The sequence below is a fragment of the Acinonyx jubatus genome, chromosome X, assembly GCF_027475565.1.
Source record: "Acinonyx jubatus isolate Ajub_Pintada_27869175 chromosome X, VMU_Ajub_asm_v1.0, whole genome shotgun sequence".
Lineage (NCBI taxonomy): Eukaryota > Metazoa > Chordata > Mammalia > Carnivora > Felidae > Acinonyx > Acinonyx jubatus.
The window spans coordinates 22,434,767-22,450,928 of record NC_069389.1 but is presented as its reverse complement, the minus strand read 5'-3'; the positions used below and the strand labels follow the sequence as shown (position 1 = coordinate 22,450,928).

The 16,162-nt window shown below is 37.1% G+C and overlaps 1 long non-coding RNA gene across 1 annotated transcript in view; it reads left to right on the top strand.

Annotated features, from left to right (window-relative positions):
* Positions 1 to 1,532: 1,532 nt before the first annotated feature.
* LOC128311575 (uncharacterized) overlaps positions 1,533 to 16,162 on the top strand; it is a 130,068-nt gene continuing 115,438 nt past the window's right edge. Inside the window, exon 1 of the long non-coding RNA XR_008290059.1 lies at positions 1,533 to 3,787. This is a non-coding gene — a long non-coding RNA (uncharacterized LOC128311575). The remainder of the gene's footprint in view (positions 3,788 to 16,162) is intronic.

Here is a 16,162-nt window from a genome sequence, read left to right as displayed (position 1 = left end):
ACATCTGGCAAACAGGTCTGCCGTTATCTAACTACTGTAGTTATTTTCCTATCCCTACTAGTCCATACTCATGCATCACTGTCTCATATACACTCACAGAAAGAAGTAGACAAGAAAAACTCCCCTGATGGGTATAAGGGTGTTATATACTAAGAATACTTATAGTTCCACTTAACAACTGTTAACCATCCTTGTCCATAAAGAAATGGTATATGCTTGGAACCAGTAACTAATACATGCTAATTCCATGTTAGTGTTTTTATATAATGTTTGTTTATTTTTGAGAGAGAGGGAGGGAGGGGCAGAGAGAGAGGGAGACAGAATCCCAAGCAGGCTGCACACTGTCAGTGCAGAACCCATTGTGGGGCTTGAACTCCACAAACAGTGAGATCATGACCCGAGCAGAAATCAAGAGTCAGAAGCTTAACTGACTGAGCCACCCAGGTGCCCCCCACTTTATTGTATCTCTAACTAAAATTACTTTTGAAAATCACTGTTACCCTGTTTTTTCCCCTACCGTTATATTTTTGGGTGTATTGAGGTGGTTAAATTGATCATTTCCACATAGGCTACATCTCAGTGGTAAACTACATTTCTAGAAGGGTTTAATCATGATAATCAGCAACAGCTCTCTTTTAAGAACTTTACATTTCATTGGATCCCTAGACTTGTCTTGTAAATAAAGGGGTGCGGTGCCTGGGTGGCTCAGTCAGTAAGTGTCCAACTCTTGATTTCGGCTCAGGTCGTGATCTCACGGTTTGTGAGATGGAGCCCCACGTTGGGCTCTGTGCTGACGGCAAGGAGCCTGCTTGGGATTCTCTCCTCTCCCCGCCCCTCCCCTGCTCACGTGTGCATGCATGCACATGTGCTTGCTCTGTCTCCAAATAAATCAACATTTAAATACATAAAAGGGCAATTTTGGTTGCCTCTCATCACATCTACGTCAGTCATGGTACCCTGAGAAAATAGAATGCTAACTCAAAAAGGTCTGATTGAATTTGGTGAAGTTTTTATATAAAAGGCAAGGACAGAATTAAGGGGACCAATAAGGAATGCTGAGCCACTCAGAGAGCCCCTGTGGGAATCCTTTTACCTCCCCTAATATTGGGAGGCAAGAGGAGGAAAAGTTGTCACTAGAACCCTTCATGAGGTCCTGAAGGAGCTGGTGCCTAGGAGGAGCTGTTGGGCTTTAAAGGAACAAAAGTAGCTACTACCAAAATGTCATCAGTGCTACCCGAACTGTCCGTGAGTCACTGTATAACAGTATCACAGGTGCTCTTTCTATACAAAGAGAATATACACTCAAGGTTCTGCCCATTGAGCAGAATTCCCTTCACCCCAGGCTTTCCTTTGTAAGGCTGTAACACAGGAAACTGGTGCTGCCAGCGGGTGCCTTCAAACACGCACAACCGTCCACGGTCCATGTTTTCTCTGACTCTTTTCACTGGTTTCAGGGAAGTCCCCTTAAAACCATAGGTGTGAAACCCAGGGAGCAGTAGCTAGCAGCAGAAGTAGGTACAGTGAGAGTATGAACCACAGGCTCATAAAATTTGCTTGTGCTATTAAAGCTGTTTTGCACAAGTGTCCTAGGTTTCATTTCATTTCAGGAAATGGAATATTGATATCTAAACCCAAATAGATGACTAAATGTGTCCGGTAGCACATAATCAACAGTGGGAAGCTGAGGTTGCACGCCCACTTGATTTTCCGTACTCACACATTCCTTCCCTATCAGCGTCTATAGCAGACTAGGGCCTCATTTCCAAAGGGTGTTGGCGGAGGTCACGGAGAGGGCATGACCGCTGCTTGACCCCCGGAGCTAAACCCAGGCAGTCCGAGCCTCCCCACCACCACCTGTGCCTGTAATGTACCTCTAACACGTGCTCCCACCACCGGAAGCTGTTTGCCGGGACGCAGGCTTTAGAGCACTGTGTTCCTGAGCCCACCTGCTCAGTATACTATGACTGAACCCAGTGAAGGCCTCGGTAAACTTTAAGATTCTGGTGGTCAGGGTGCCGGCTGTCTCAGTCTGTAGAGCATGCGATTCTGCATCACTCGGAGTCATGAGTTCAAGCCCCACATTGAGTGTAGGACTTGCTTTAAAAAAAAAAAAAAAAAAGATTCTGCACTGGGGCGCGGAGATCTCATCTTTGAGCATCAAAACAAGCCTAGCAGGTAAGTTCCCTTGCTTCTTGAACCCGCCCCCTATCCATCCCTAGTGGCTGCCTCTGTCTTTGCCTTTTCCTTTCCCTCTGCCTGTGGAGGCCTAATTTATGAACCAACGAAAGGGAGAAGGTTTGGGCGGATTATAGCATCGCCCTCCTCCGAAACTCTAGGGGGTCTCTGCTCCGATTCGTTTTTGTGCTTTGCCTCTATGCCAGAGACACTGTAACTATCATTGCCCCTCTTAGGTCATAAGGTCACATGCTCAGGTGTTTTGAACCACCGTCTCAGCTTGCTATAGAATTCTCTCTCATTTGAGGCCTTAATCCAAAGTGGCTAGCTCCTGAGGTGCCCAAATTGATCAGACAGGGACTACTGAGCGTGGTTTGTTTTGCTTCCCGGTTCCCAGAATGTGCTTCTTTCTTCTTTGTGGAACGTTTGAGTTCTAGGAACTTATTTCTCGCTTTAGAGGGAATGTCCCAGTGTTCCTTGGACTCTTGGATACCTAGTAACTTCATTGAGGTGGCAAGTGAACTTTTCAAGGATTGTATGTTTGTGTTTTGCCGCCTAGGGTGCTCGCTGCTTCTTTGTGACGAGATTCGGTTAGCATAATCAATGTCATAGGCCAGAGGGATGATCTGTGGCACGTGGATAAAACCAAAGTCCCTGTCACGTGTTACAGTTTAAACAAGAGCAGTAGAGTTGTTAGAGTGCTGAGATAAGACGAGGAACATGCACTGTCACCCTTGGCAGGGAAAGCAAACAACTTCACATGTTTACTGATTTGTATTGAAAAGGTAGTGTTTGCTAAGTCAGCTTTATACCAGGTGCCAGGGTCAGTGTCAGTATGCTCTAGTGGTGATATTTTTCTCTGAACAACAGCTAGAATCACCATATGGTTACATTTATAATAATCTACAGTCAGTCCTTGAGATCCGTGTGCCTTCTGCACTGTAAAATAGGTGAGTTAAATGAAAATCACTGACAACTGCACCTTTTAAGCGTTTAAAATGGCATTAATCTCCGAAATCCTCTGGTGATGTGGTAGTGTTTTGGCTTACTATTTTGGAAGAAGGGCACAGTTCCAGTCTTCAAATAGGCCCTTCTTTTCTTTTCTTTTTTTAAAAAATTATTTTTTATTTTTTAAACTTTTTTGGGCCTTCTTAATAGCTCTCACTCCATGGATTCAGGGGCTAATGTGGGGTTTCTGTCAGATGCCTCACAAATCTTTGCCAATATATACTCAGTAACTAAGAACTTAACCGCAGGATAAGTCTCTGGCCTGTTTGAACCCACGGTTAAATGAACTTAGCTCAAGACTCATTCTACACCTGATTTCCCTAAGCCTCCATTTACATCAGCAAATCAAGACAGCATTCCAACTCCCCAGGGATTAGAGGCAATTCATAGCTAGCATCTAATAATTCCCAAAAGTATAGGACATTTTTTTCCCCCTAGTGCCCATACATCTCAATAAATGGCTATCATTCCCTCTAGGAAAAGGCTTGGAGGAATCACTGTAATCCCTTCTGGCTGCATTGCAGGGACATCTTTCAATGTGACATAGCCTCCCCATCGGTCAAGGCTTTCTGGGTTTCTGAACTGACTGGAGTGTAGGAACTGGGTAAGTATACCTACTTTGGTGATTGAGTCAGATCTTTGCCCACTCTAGCAAGAATTTGAAATCTTACCAGAATGAGCACTGTGTGTTATGCATAAGCGATGAACCACTAAATTCTATTTCTGAAATTATTATTGTACTATATATTATAATTTGGATTTAAATAATAATCTTTAAAAAAATAAAATAGATTAAAAAACCTATCAGCAAAAAACCCCACAAATGTTGAATGTCTTCACTTATTCTGCATCTTTTGAGATTAGCGTATGAAATCTTCTTTAATTTTTAAGTTGATGGACTGCATGCATTGATTTTCCAAAGTTAAGATAGTATTAGTTGATGGAAATTTATTGATTATTATAATATACACATGATATACATATCATATTTTTTGTGGAATTGCTTTCTTCTTGAATGCATTATTTTTGTATTTCCATGTTCATGAAGGTAACTGCTGCGCAGTTTTCATTTCTTGTCCTATTCTGGTAATACAGTATGCTACATTTTAAATAATTTGGGGATAAATGTGAAAACTTTTCAAATTGGGAAGAAATTTTATATGTTTGGAGATATTAATTAAAAGTTTGTACTGACCAGTAAAAAAAAAAAAAAAAAGGAATTACCAGAAAGCCACAAAGAATATTCCATTTCACCATTCCACCAAAATTTAGGCTCCAACAGTGTTTCATCTTTATTTGGGCAACCTGAGGATGCCCTTACTTTCTCTCTTCCTGAATTTACTAATTATTAGATATCTTAGGTGCATGAGAGCCCTCATTATTTACTTTTATTGCTCAACTCATTGATTTCAATGGGAAGCACAAGGAACACACTGAAATAATTTTATTGATGCCTAAGCATGTATTTATTTGACAAATATTTATTGACATCCACCACATATCAGAAACTGTTCTAGGTACTGGAGGTACAGCAATGAGTAAATCAGGAAAAATATCACTGCCCTCAAATGCAGCTTGCATCCTAGCAGGTGAAGACCAATAATAACCAAGGTAACACAGGTAAAACATACTGCATGTTAGATGGTAACAGCTCAAATAGTAAAATCCAATGGAAAAAGGGATAGAGATGGTGAGAGTGGAGAGTTTGTGATCGCATGATTGCAGTTTTTTAAATACGTCAGCCAGGTAAGTCCTTACTGAGAAGGCAATATCTGAAGTAGAAGGACAGAAGGGAGAGAGCTCTGCAAGTATCTGTGGTCAGAACACTCAGGAAGCACGGGGATCTTTGGCCCGGAATGCACCATGTATGTTTGAGAAACAGAGAAGACTAGTAAGTGATGCAGAAATAATTGAAGAAGAATAAATTAAATAAAACACTAGCAAAGCTTAAAATTAACACCAGTAGAATTCAAAACAGTGTATGCATTTTTCATCATTAGATAAGATAAAATCAAACAAATTCGTTTCCCATTACTGTTAAAAAGCAATGAAGGAATTTTTAATGATACGGGGGATGCTCACAGAATAAGCTGAATATACAGCTCTCTGTGATATGTGACCCCAGCACTTTAAGAGTATATATCATTTTGGAATACATAATGTAAGGCAGGAAGAAAAATCACCAAAAGTTTTTCTGAGTTGTGGGATTTGAGTAATCTATATTTTCTTCCTTAATCTTTTCTGTATTGTCTACAGTGTCTACAGTTTTGCTTTGTTTTGTTTTCTCTAAAGAAACTGCATGATACAGCAGTTAAGAGCCAAGGATTTGAAATAGATAAACCTGGATCCATTTACTTACTGTGTTACTTTGGATAAATGATGTTAGCAGTATCCGTATATGTAAACTAGGGATAAGAATAATGACCCCCACCCCCGCCAAAAAAGAATAATGACCATTTAGAATTGTTCTAGATTATTAAACATGGTGCTGGTTTTTTCTTTTGGTACTGTTTTTAAAGGTGTTAATATAGTGTCTGTCATAAATAATAAATGATAACATTCTTATTCAGAAGTGCAGCCTCTGTAATCAGATAATTTTTTTAAGATTTTGTTTTTAAGTAATTGCTACACCCAACATGGGTCTCAAACTCACAACCCCAAGATCAAGAGTCACATGCTCTAACCCACTGAGCCACCCAGGTGCCCCTGTAACCAGATAATTTTTTAAAGGACAGAAAGAGATAAAACCCAATAGGTCAAACATACCTGTTAATTGATACCTTCTCCTCACTGAACTGTGAAATAGTCATATTTAAGAATAATTTCTACTCAAAACTCCCTTCACAGATACTACTTTTATTAAAGTTACTGTGTGTGTGTGTGTGTGTGTGTGTGTGTGTGTGTATTGAGAACCCTTAAGATCTATTGTCCTAGCAAATTTTAAGTATACAATACAGTATTGTTATAGTCCCCATGCTGCACATTAGATCCCCTGAAAATATTCATGTTATGAGTGAAAGTTTGTACCTTTTGACCAACTTCTTTAATAGTTCAGACAAGATCCTCATTCTAATTGATAAAAGTATAGATAAGTGTGTTATATTTACCAAACAAATGCATTTTTTCCTCATTTTAAAAGTGCTGCATGATTATTATGGACTGTAACAGGTAGGGAAAACTGAAATCAAAAACAACCAGATAATTGCTATAATCTATATTTGTTTCTTACCAATATTTTGCAATGAATATTTTAAAATAATTTTAACCTGAAAAATGTTTAAATTATATATATGTATTTATTTACTGCAAGTTGATACTTTTGAAATGAAGTTTAGTTTTTCATAACTTAAAAAATAACATGAACATTTTGCTTAAAAGAGGCATTTAAAACCTACCACATAGGGCACCTGGGTGGCTCAGTCTGTTAAGCTACACACTCTTGATCTTGCAGTTCATGAGATAGAGCCCCACATCAGGGTCTGTGCTGACACTGTAGGACCTGCTTAGGATTCTCTGTCTCCTTCTCTCTGCCCCTCCCCCAGCTCATGCTCATGTGCTTGAGTGTGTGCTCTCTATCTCAAAACAAATTTCACCCTCAGTGGGGAAAAACTGAGAGCTTCCTCCCTGAGATCAGAAACACGAGAGGGATGTCCACTCTCACTGCTGTGGCTTAACGTAATGTTGGAAGTCCTAGCATCAGCAGACAACAAAATGAAATAGAAGTCATCAAAATTGGCAAAGAAGAAGTAAAACTTTCACTTTTCACAGACAACATGATACTCCACATGGAAAACCCAAAAGACTCCACCACAGACTGCTAGAACTCATACATGAATTCAGTCTCAGGGTACAAAATCAATTTACAGAAATTGGTTCCATTTTTATACACCAATAATGAAGCAGCAAAAAAAGAGATAAACTGATCCCATTTACAATTGCACCAAGAACCATAAAATTCCTAGGAGTAAACTTAACCAAAGATGTAAAAGATTTGTATGCTGAAAATTACTGAAAACTTAAAATGAAATTGAAGAAGACACAAAGAAATGGAAAAACATTTCATGCTTATGGATTGGAAGAAAAAATATTGCTAAGATGTCAATACTACCCAAAGCAATTTTACACATTCAATGCAATCCCAATCAAAATTGCACCAGCATTCTTCTCAAAGCTGGAACAACAATCCTAAAATGTGTACAGAACCACAAAAGACCTTGAATAGGCAAAGCAATATTGCAGAAGAAAACCAAAGCAGGAGGCATCACAATCCCAGACTTTAGCCTCTACTACAAAGCTGTAATCATCAAGACAGTATGGTATTGGCATAAAAACAGACACATAGACCAGTGGAATAGAATAGAGAACCCAGAATTGGACCCTCAAATGTATGGCCAACTAATCTTTGACAAAGCAGGAAAGAGCGTCCAATGGAGAATAGTCTCTTTAGCAAATGGTGCTGAGAGAACTGGACAGCAACATGCAGAAGAATAAAACTGGACCACTTTCTTAAACCATTCACAAAAATAAACTCAAAATGGATGAAGGACCTGAATATGAGACAGGAAACCATCAAAACCCTAGAGGAGAAAGCAGTCAGCAACCTCTTTGACCCCAGCTGCAGCAATTTCTTGCTTGACACGTCTCCAAAGGCAAGGGAATTAAAAGCAAAAATGAACTATTGGGATCTCATCAAGATAAAAAGCTTCTGCACTGCAAAGAAACAATCAACAAAACTAAAAGGCAACTGACAGAATAGGAAAAGATATTTGCAAATGACATATCAGTTAAAGGGTTAGTATCTAAAATCTATAAAGAACTTACCAAACTCCACACCTGAAAACCAAATAATCCAGTGAAGAAATGGACAGAAGGCATGAATAGACACTTTTCCAAAGAAGACATACAGATGGCCGACAGACACATGAAATGATGTTCAACGTCACTCATCATCCGGGAAATACAAATCAAAGCCACACTGATACACCACCTCACACCGGTCAGAGTGGCTAAAATGAACAACTCAGGAAACAACAGATGCTGGCAAGGATGTGGAGAAATGGGAACCCTCTTGCACTGTTGGTGGGAATGCAAACTGGTGCAGCTGCTCTGGAAAACAGTGTGGAGGCTCCTCAAAAAAGTAAAAATAGAACTACCCTACGACCCAACAATAGCACTACTGGGAATTTACCCAAGGGATACAGGAGTGCTGATTCATAGGGGCACATGTACCCCAATGCTTATAGCAGTGCTGTCAACAATAGCCAAATTATGGAAAGAGCCTAAATGTCCATCAATTGATGAATGGATAAAGAAGATATGGTTTATATATACAATCGAATACCACTTGGCAGTGAGAAAGAATGAAGTCATCCCATTTGCAGCAACTTGGATGGAACTGGAAGGTATTAATGCTGAGTGAAATAAGTCAGTCAGAGAAGGACAGATATATGTTTTCACTCATATGTGGAACTTGAGAAACTTAACAGAAAACCATGGGGTAAGAGAAGGGGCAAAAAAAATAAAAGGTACAGAGAGGGAGGGAGGCAAACCCTAAGAGACTCTGAAATACAGAGAAAAAACTGAGGCTGGCTGTGGGGGTGGGGGAGAGGGGAAAATGGGTGATGGGCATTGAGGAGGGCACTTGTTGGGATGAGCACTGGGTGTTGTATGTGGACAATGAACCACGGGAATCTACCCCAATAACCAAGAGCACATTTTACACACTATATGTTAGCCAATTTGACAATAAATTATATTAAAAATAAAATAATAAAAAAGATTTATTTATTTTTGAGAGAGAGAACAAGTGGGGAAGGGGCAGAGAGAGAAGGGGACAGAAGATCTGAAGCGGGCTCTGTGCTGACAGAAGCAAGCATGATGTGGCGCATGAGATCATGACCTGGGCTGAAGTCGGTCGCTCAACTGACTGAGCCACCCAGGCACCCCTCAAAAATAAACTTTAAATAAATAAATAAATAAATAAATAAATAAATAAATAAATAAATAAATAAATAAATCCTACTAAATAATATGTACTTAGATTTAAGTTTTCGATAAAATAAGAATCATATTTTATAATATGACCAATTCTTCAAATTGCTCTTGTATAGCACCAGACTTAAATATATTAGAACAAAATTCAATTATATATGTTTTTTGTTAGAATAACTGTAACTCACTACATAATGTATAATGACAATTTTAATCTGATTTGTTTCATTTTCTTCTAAAACATTTAAAAATACTAAACATATAAGTGCTGCATGAACCAAGGGAAATTACAGTCCTCATTGTTTTAAAGTACTTATTCCTAGGCCATGCAAATCTGTCCGTATATTTTCAATATAATGTACCAAGATCAAATGCACTCTAGAGATATTTCTTAATGGAATTTTCAGGCAAGTCCATGCTGTTGTACAGTAGACTAAACAATTTGATGACCAGCGCATTTGGAATATATATTACGTAATTTCAGAGAACTTTGGAAATGCAGGGGTGGCTTTTAAATGCTAAATAGTATTTTTGAATGTTCCCTCCGAAGTAAGATGGAAGAAATAATTTTGCTGACTTTTTTTCCAGTGAGACAAAGTACAGATGAATTGTGAGTGTAAATTTAATTCTTTCAGCTATGACTTGAGTAGACCAAACGCATGTACAAAAATACTCAAAAGGAAAATAGGAAGAACTTGGCTGTCATTAATTTGTTAAGTGTTGCTCACACATCAGTATTATTAAGTGATATTATGGAAGGCAAATCTGCTCTCCATCCATTAATTGCCATGTGAATATGACACTAAATTAATATTGTTTTCTGTTATTAAATGTATGTTAAAGCTTAGCTAATACTAAGCTATTGACACTATTTTATGTAATGTTGCCCCAATCCATTTTAATACTAAGGCAAGAACACTGTCGTGTTTATCACAATGAAATTTAACGTTGAACAGTTATTCTGTTCTTGAAATAATTTTCTCCTTGGTATTCTACCATGTTTACTATGTTTTTCTCATACTTCTCCATTTTTGTTTTTGTCCACTGCTTCTTTCTGTATCTCATTTTTTTTTTTTTTTACTCCTCTTGCTTCCCTAACATATTAATGGCAGTTTTAAAAAACAATCTTCTGGTGTGTCTGGGTGGCTCAGTCAGTTAAGTATCTGACTTTGGCTCAGGTCATGGTCTCATGATTTGTGAGTTTGAGCCCCGCATTGGACTCTCTGCTGTCAGTGCAGACCCTGCTTCAGATTCTCTGTCCCCCTCTCTCTGCCCCTCCCTGGCATACTCTTTCTCAAATATAAATAAACAGTAAAAAAAAAAATCTTTATATTCTCAGGTCTCTCCCTTGAATACTTTTATCTACTCTTTTTCTTTACTAAGTAAATACAGATAATAACCAAATGTTCCTCTCCTATCCTAGACTTGTTCCACTGGCCATCTCTAATTCCCATCTCTTTCTGTCCCTAACCATTAGGTCATTGCACAGTTTCAAAAACTCCTTCTGATACATCATCAGTCTCTTCTCTCTCTCCTCTCCAGTATCTATTGCTATAGCCATAAATAAGATAGGTAAGATCTATAGCTCTAGATGGTGCTAGCCAATAGAACTTTCTGCAAGGGTGGAAATGTTCTGTATCTGTGTTGTCAAATATGGTAGCCATTAGGGGAGCTATTGAACACTTGAAATGTTGCTAGTGCAGATGTGGAACTGAAACTTTAATTATAATTAAAATGAATTTAAATTTGAAAGAACACATAAGGCTAATAGCTAGTGTATTAAACAGCACAGCTATGGAATGTTTTTGTTAGTCTGAATCGGTCTCAGAAGTTCCAAGATACAGGTCTTTGAATTGCTCTTAAACACAGGAAACTGTATATCACTCTGCTACTTAAAGACTTTTCAGTTCCTCCTTTTATATTACTACTTAGACCAAATTCCATAGGCTCACATATAAGGTCCACTTTGGTCTGTTTCCGTCACACTTTTCCAGTCAGGTTTCCTTTAATCTCATCATTATATACCCTAATCCATCCAAACTGAATTATCTTTATCCTGAGTCCATTGATTATGCTTTTTTCCACACTCAGAATTTGTCTGATATATTACTCTCTTTTAGAAATCTTCAGCCCAAACTGCGTTTCCAAATCATCTTAATAGTTTTGTGGGGGTTTTGTTTGTTTTTTTAAGGAAATTTCAAATGTATTTGGAATATGACAACAGAGGACATTTTGTAAAATTATACATAACAAAGTAATTTCTCCATCAGTTATTTCAGTGGACCAGAGTCTGGTTTACATCAGAAGCCCCAGGATGCCTTAAGAATATTTGTCTCATTACCCATTGTTTTCTCCTCCAGGAAACTGTCCTTAATAACCTTTGCTATGTCTCTTCTACCTATGTGGGGTTTTTTTCATTCAACTTTTTTTTAAGTAAAAAAAAAGCAAACGTTCACCCATTCTTCCCATTCCTCACCCCCAACTCTGGCAACTACCAATCTATTCTGTTTTCTGTATCTATGAAGTTGTTTTTTGTTTTTGTTTTTAAGATTCCATGTATAAGAAAGATCATATACGGGTGCCTGGCTGGCTCAGTCAGTGGAGCATGTGATTCTTCATCTCAGAGTCAACAGTTCAAACCCCATGTTGGGCATAAAGCTTACGAAAGAAAGAAAGAAAGAAAGAATAAAAGAAAGAAAGAAAGAAGAAAAGAAAAGAAAATTTATAGAGTATTTTGTCTTTCTTTGACTTACTTCACCTAGCATAATACTCTCAAGATCCATCCATGTTATTACAAATAGCAAGATTAAATTCTTATTCATGGCTGAGTAATAGTCCATTGTATATATACACCACATCTCCTTTATCCATTCATCCATCATTGGGCACTTAGGTTGTTTCCTCATCTTGGCTATTGTAAATAATGCTGCAATGAACCTGGGGATGCATATATCTTTTCAGGTTAGTGGTTTTGCTTTTTTTGGATAAATACTCAGAAGTGGAATTGCTGGATTATATGGTAGTTCTGTTTCTAATATTTTGAGGAACCTCCATATTCTTTTCCATCCATGGATGCATGAATTTACATTCCCACCAGCAGCTCACAAGAGTTCACTTTTCTCCACATACTTGTCAACACTTGTTTTTTGTGTTTTTGATGATGACCATTCTAACAGGTGTGAGGTAATATCTCATTGTGATTTTGATTTGCATTTCCCTGATTATCAGTGATGTTGAACATCTTTTCATGTGTCTCTTAGCCATCTATATGTCTTCTTTGGAAAAATGTCTGTTCAGATCTTCTACATACTTTTAGTTGGATGAATTGTTATTTCAGGTGAAGTTGCCATTTATTTCATGAAACTTTTTCCAGTTTCCCATGCTGTAAGCCTCTCCCTCCACTAAGTCACTCTAGTTATTTATCTTTATTTCCTCCTGGCATTTATTTGTTTTAATTTTATATAAGTAAGTTTATAAGCTCTTTAAGGTCATATCTGATTTATTCCATAATCTTCAGTCTTTTGTCCATTTTCTGGAATATAGAACATTCAAAATAACTATCAAGTAATTGGATTAATAATAAATAACTGGATGAATGTGGACATTTGCATTTGAGACCCTTATTATCACCATCAGAACATTTCAAATGAAAGTAATTAAATCATTGGTTAAATACGAATTTATAAATGTATATATTCCACATATGAAGACATGTTTTGTGTGTACATATATATAATTCATAAATATATAAATATACATATATAAATATCCCAAAATGCAAATAGTCTTTTTACTTATAGCTGAATGGTTTCCATATTTTGCAGAAATTGTTTTATCTTTTCATATGCATATATAACACATACATTTTTGTCTGATATGTACTGAAAAAGTAATTCTAATTTAAATTTTTTCTAGATAATTGGCTCTCTTCTCTATTTTATTGCCCACGTATAGAGCAATCTTAAACATTATAATTATATGCTACAAAACAAAACATTGTGTGAAAATATTTATTTTAAACCAGAATATTATGTTCAGTTGGGAAGATTTTCCCACCATGAACATTTGTTGGCCATCTGTATTCAGTCCAAGCAAACTGTTCATTACTATTAAGGAAAATTGCCTACTGGACATTCTACTCCTCGGAAGTATTAAATTATGGCACTTACGAATATGTGAAAAACCTGATACTCTGTTTAATATTTTATGAACTTCCTCTGGAGTATCTTAAGAAGTTCACTTATTTTCTAAGAAATATTAGTCTCAAGTACCAAATATGTATATTAATATTGTAAACACAATCCAAACAGTCTGTAATACAGTCATTTTAATAACAAATCTTGCATTATTTTTTTCTTATTACAGAAATCAATGATTCCATTGTAAACAGTATTAAATGGCCAACTGCATTATGGATTAGACATTGGACATTAGGCATTAGGTGTTAGACAGGGTTCAATTGCTAAAGGAGACTCACAGGACCAACAACAACAAGGCTTATACATCTATAGTTCATTGCATGAAAAGGCTACAATAAAGCAACAGCTTTGGATCAGAGCCAAAGGCTTTTTCACAGCAAAGGTCTAGAGAAGCCAGTCATTAGTTCCTATTGTCTTCCCTTTACAAAGGCCATACCAGTATACCTTTTCTCTCTCAGACCAAGAACATGATTTTCTCTCTTATTAGAAACCACCTATGTGTGTGCATAAAACCCAGAGCTGGGAACTCAAGGTGGAGTCTTAGCTAGGATTCTTTATACCCTGGTGATCATGTAGGCATCTTCCTGCTGTATAACCTGTCCCGATGGCAGAGTGCTCCATTTCCCTCACCAAGACCAAGTGCAAATCATCAGTCTTATTTATCAATAAACAATACTGACATGCTGATCTATCATCCCAGAAATTCTTAGATCCATAATTACAAAGCAACACTAGTAGTCAGTGTAGTTTATGCCCTGGCCAGGGTCACTGCTGCGCAGGGGCTTGTCTTATTTCACTAAAACAACTCAGACCATTTCCAGACCCCTGGGAAGTAACTTTCACAGCTCAGAAGCCAAATAACAGGAGCTATTTCTTGCAACACATAAAAGTGACAAAGGATTAGTATTCAAAATGTATAAGATGCGCTTGTAAACTAGAAAGAGAAACAAATAATAAAAAAAGAAGCCCCAATATTTTTTAAGCACACACATTAAAACTCAGTAATGCTTTAAGAATGGCAAAAAAAAATTAATAATACACCACTCATCAGATTGCCGATTTTTTCAAAAGTCTGCTAGATAAGCTTTCATAAGAATCTGGGAAAACAAAAGCTTTCACATGCTGCCATAGTAGGGTAAAATGGCACAATGACTTAAAAGAAAAATTTGACAAGCTTTATAGTAGTTAAGGATGTTCATCTTGTAGGAGTATACATACCCTAGAAAAACTAGAAAATATAGCATGGGGAAACATTTGTAAAATTATTTAATATAACATAGCTAGTAATGGTGAAAAATTAGAAATAATATATGAATGGGGCACCTGGGTGGCTCAGTCGGTTGAGTGTCTGACTCTTGATTTCGGCTCAGGTCATGATCTCAAGGTTTGTGGGTTCGAGCCCCGCATCTGGCTCCATGCTGGCAGTGCAGAGCCTGCTTGGAATTCTTTCTCCCTCTCTCTCTGCCCCTCTCCTGCTCAAGCTCTCCCTCTCTCTCTTATTCTGTCTCTCTCAAAATAAATAAGCATTTAAAAAAGATAACAACATTGTTAAAAAAAATATGACCTATACATAGAAAAATAAATCAATTATGTATTTTCCAATAGAGTACATAGTAGATGTAAAATGAATAAATAAGCATTTATATATCATGAGTCAGTGAAGTAATGTTCTGCAAATCCTGTATTAAAAGTGTGCTGTAGCACTAAAGTTTTAAAACAAAGAGAGGAAATTAGATTACAGAAAGATACAGATTATATTGCACCACTTATATGAAGCTTAAAAACAAAAATAAAATTTATTTATGAAGCCATACAGATGTAATGAAATACAAAATTTAGGAAACATAAACACTACCTTTAAAAAATTTTGTTTTTTAGGGAAATATAATTGACATACAGTATCCCAGTAGTTTCAGCTCTGTATCATGGTGATTCAGTATTTTTATACCTTATAAAATGATTGCCGTAAGTCTAGTTACCATCTGCCACCATACATAGTTATTACAGTATTATTGACTATATTCCTTATGCTGTACTTTTCATCTCTCTGCCTTGTTTATTTTATACCTCCTAATTTTGTACCTCCTAATACCCTTCACGTATTTCGCCCCCCTCCATCCCTCCCTGCTCTGGTAACCAACAGTTTGTTTCCTGTATCTATGAGTCTGTTCCTTTTGTTTGTTTGTTAATTTGTTTTGTTCTCATATAAGAGAAATCATATGTCCTTTGTCTTTATCTGACTTATCTCACTTAGCATAATTATCTTTGAGGGCCATCCATGTTGTTGCAAATGGCAAAATTGCATTATTGTTTTTGGTTGAGTAATATTCTCTCGTATAAGTACCACATTTTCTTTATCCATTCATTTATCACTGGACACTTAGGGTGCTTCTATATCTTGGCTATTATAAATAATGCTGCGATAAACATAGGGGTTCATTTATCTCTCTGAATTGGTGTTTTCATGTTCTTCAGATAAATACCCAGAAGTGGAATTGTTACATCATATGGCAGTTCTGTTTTGAAATGTTTGAGGAGCCTCCATACTGTTTTCCACAGGGGCCGTACCAGTTTGCATTTCTGCCAACAGTGTATGAGGGTTTCCTTCTCTTTACATTCTCACCAACATTTGTTATTTTTTGATAATAGCCTATCTGACAGGCATGAGGTGATATCTCATTGTGGTTTTGATTTGCATTTCTCTGATGATTACTGACATTGAGCATCTTTTCATGTGCCTGTTGTCCATCTGTATTATCCTCATTGGAAAAGTGTATATTCAAGTCCTC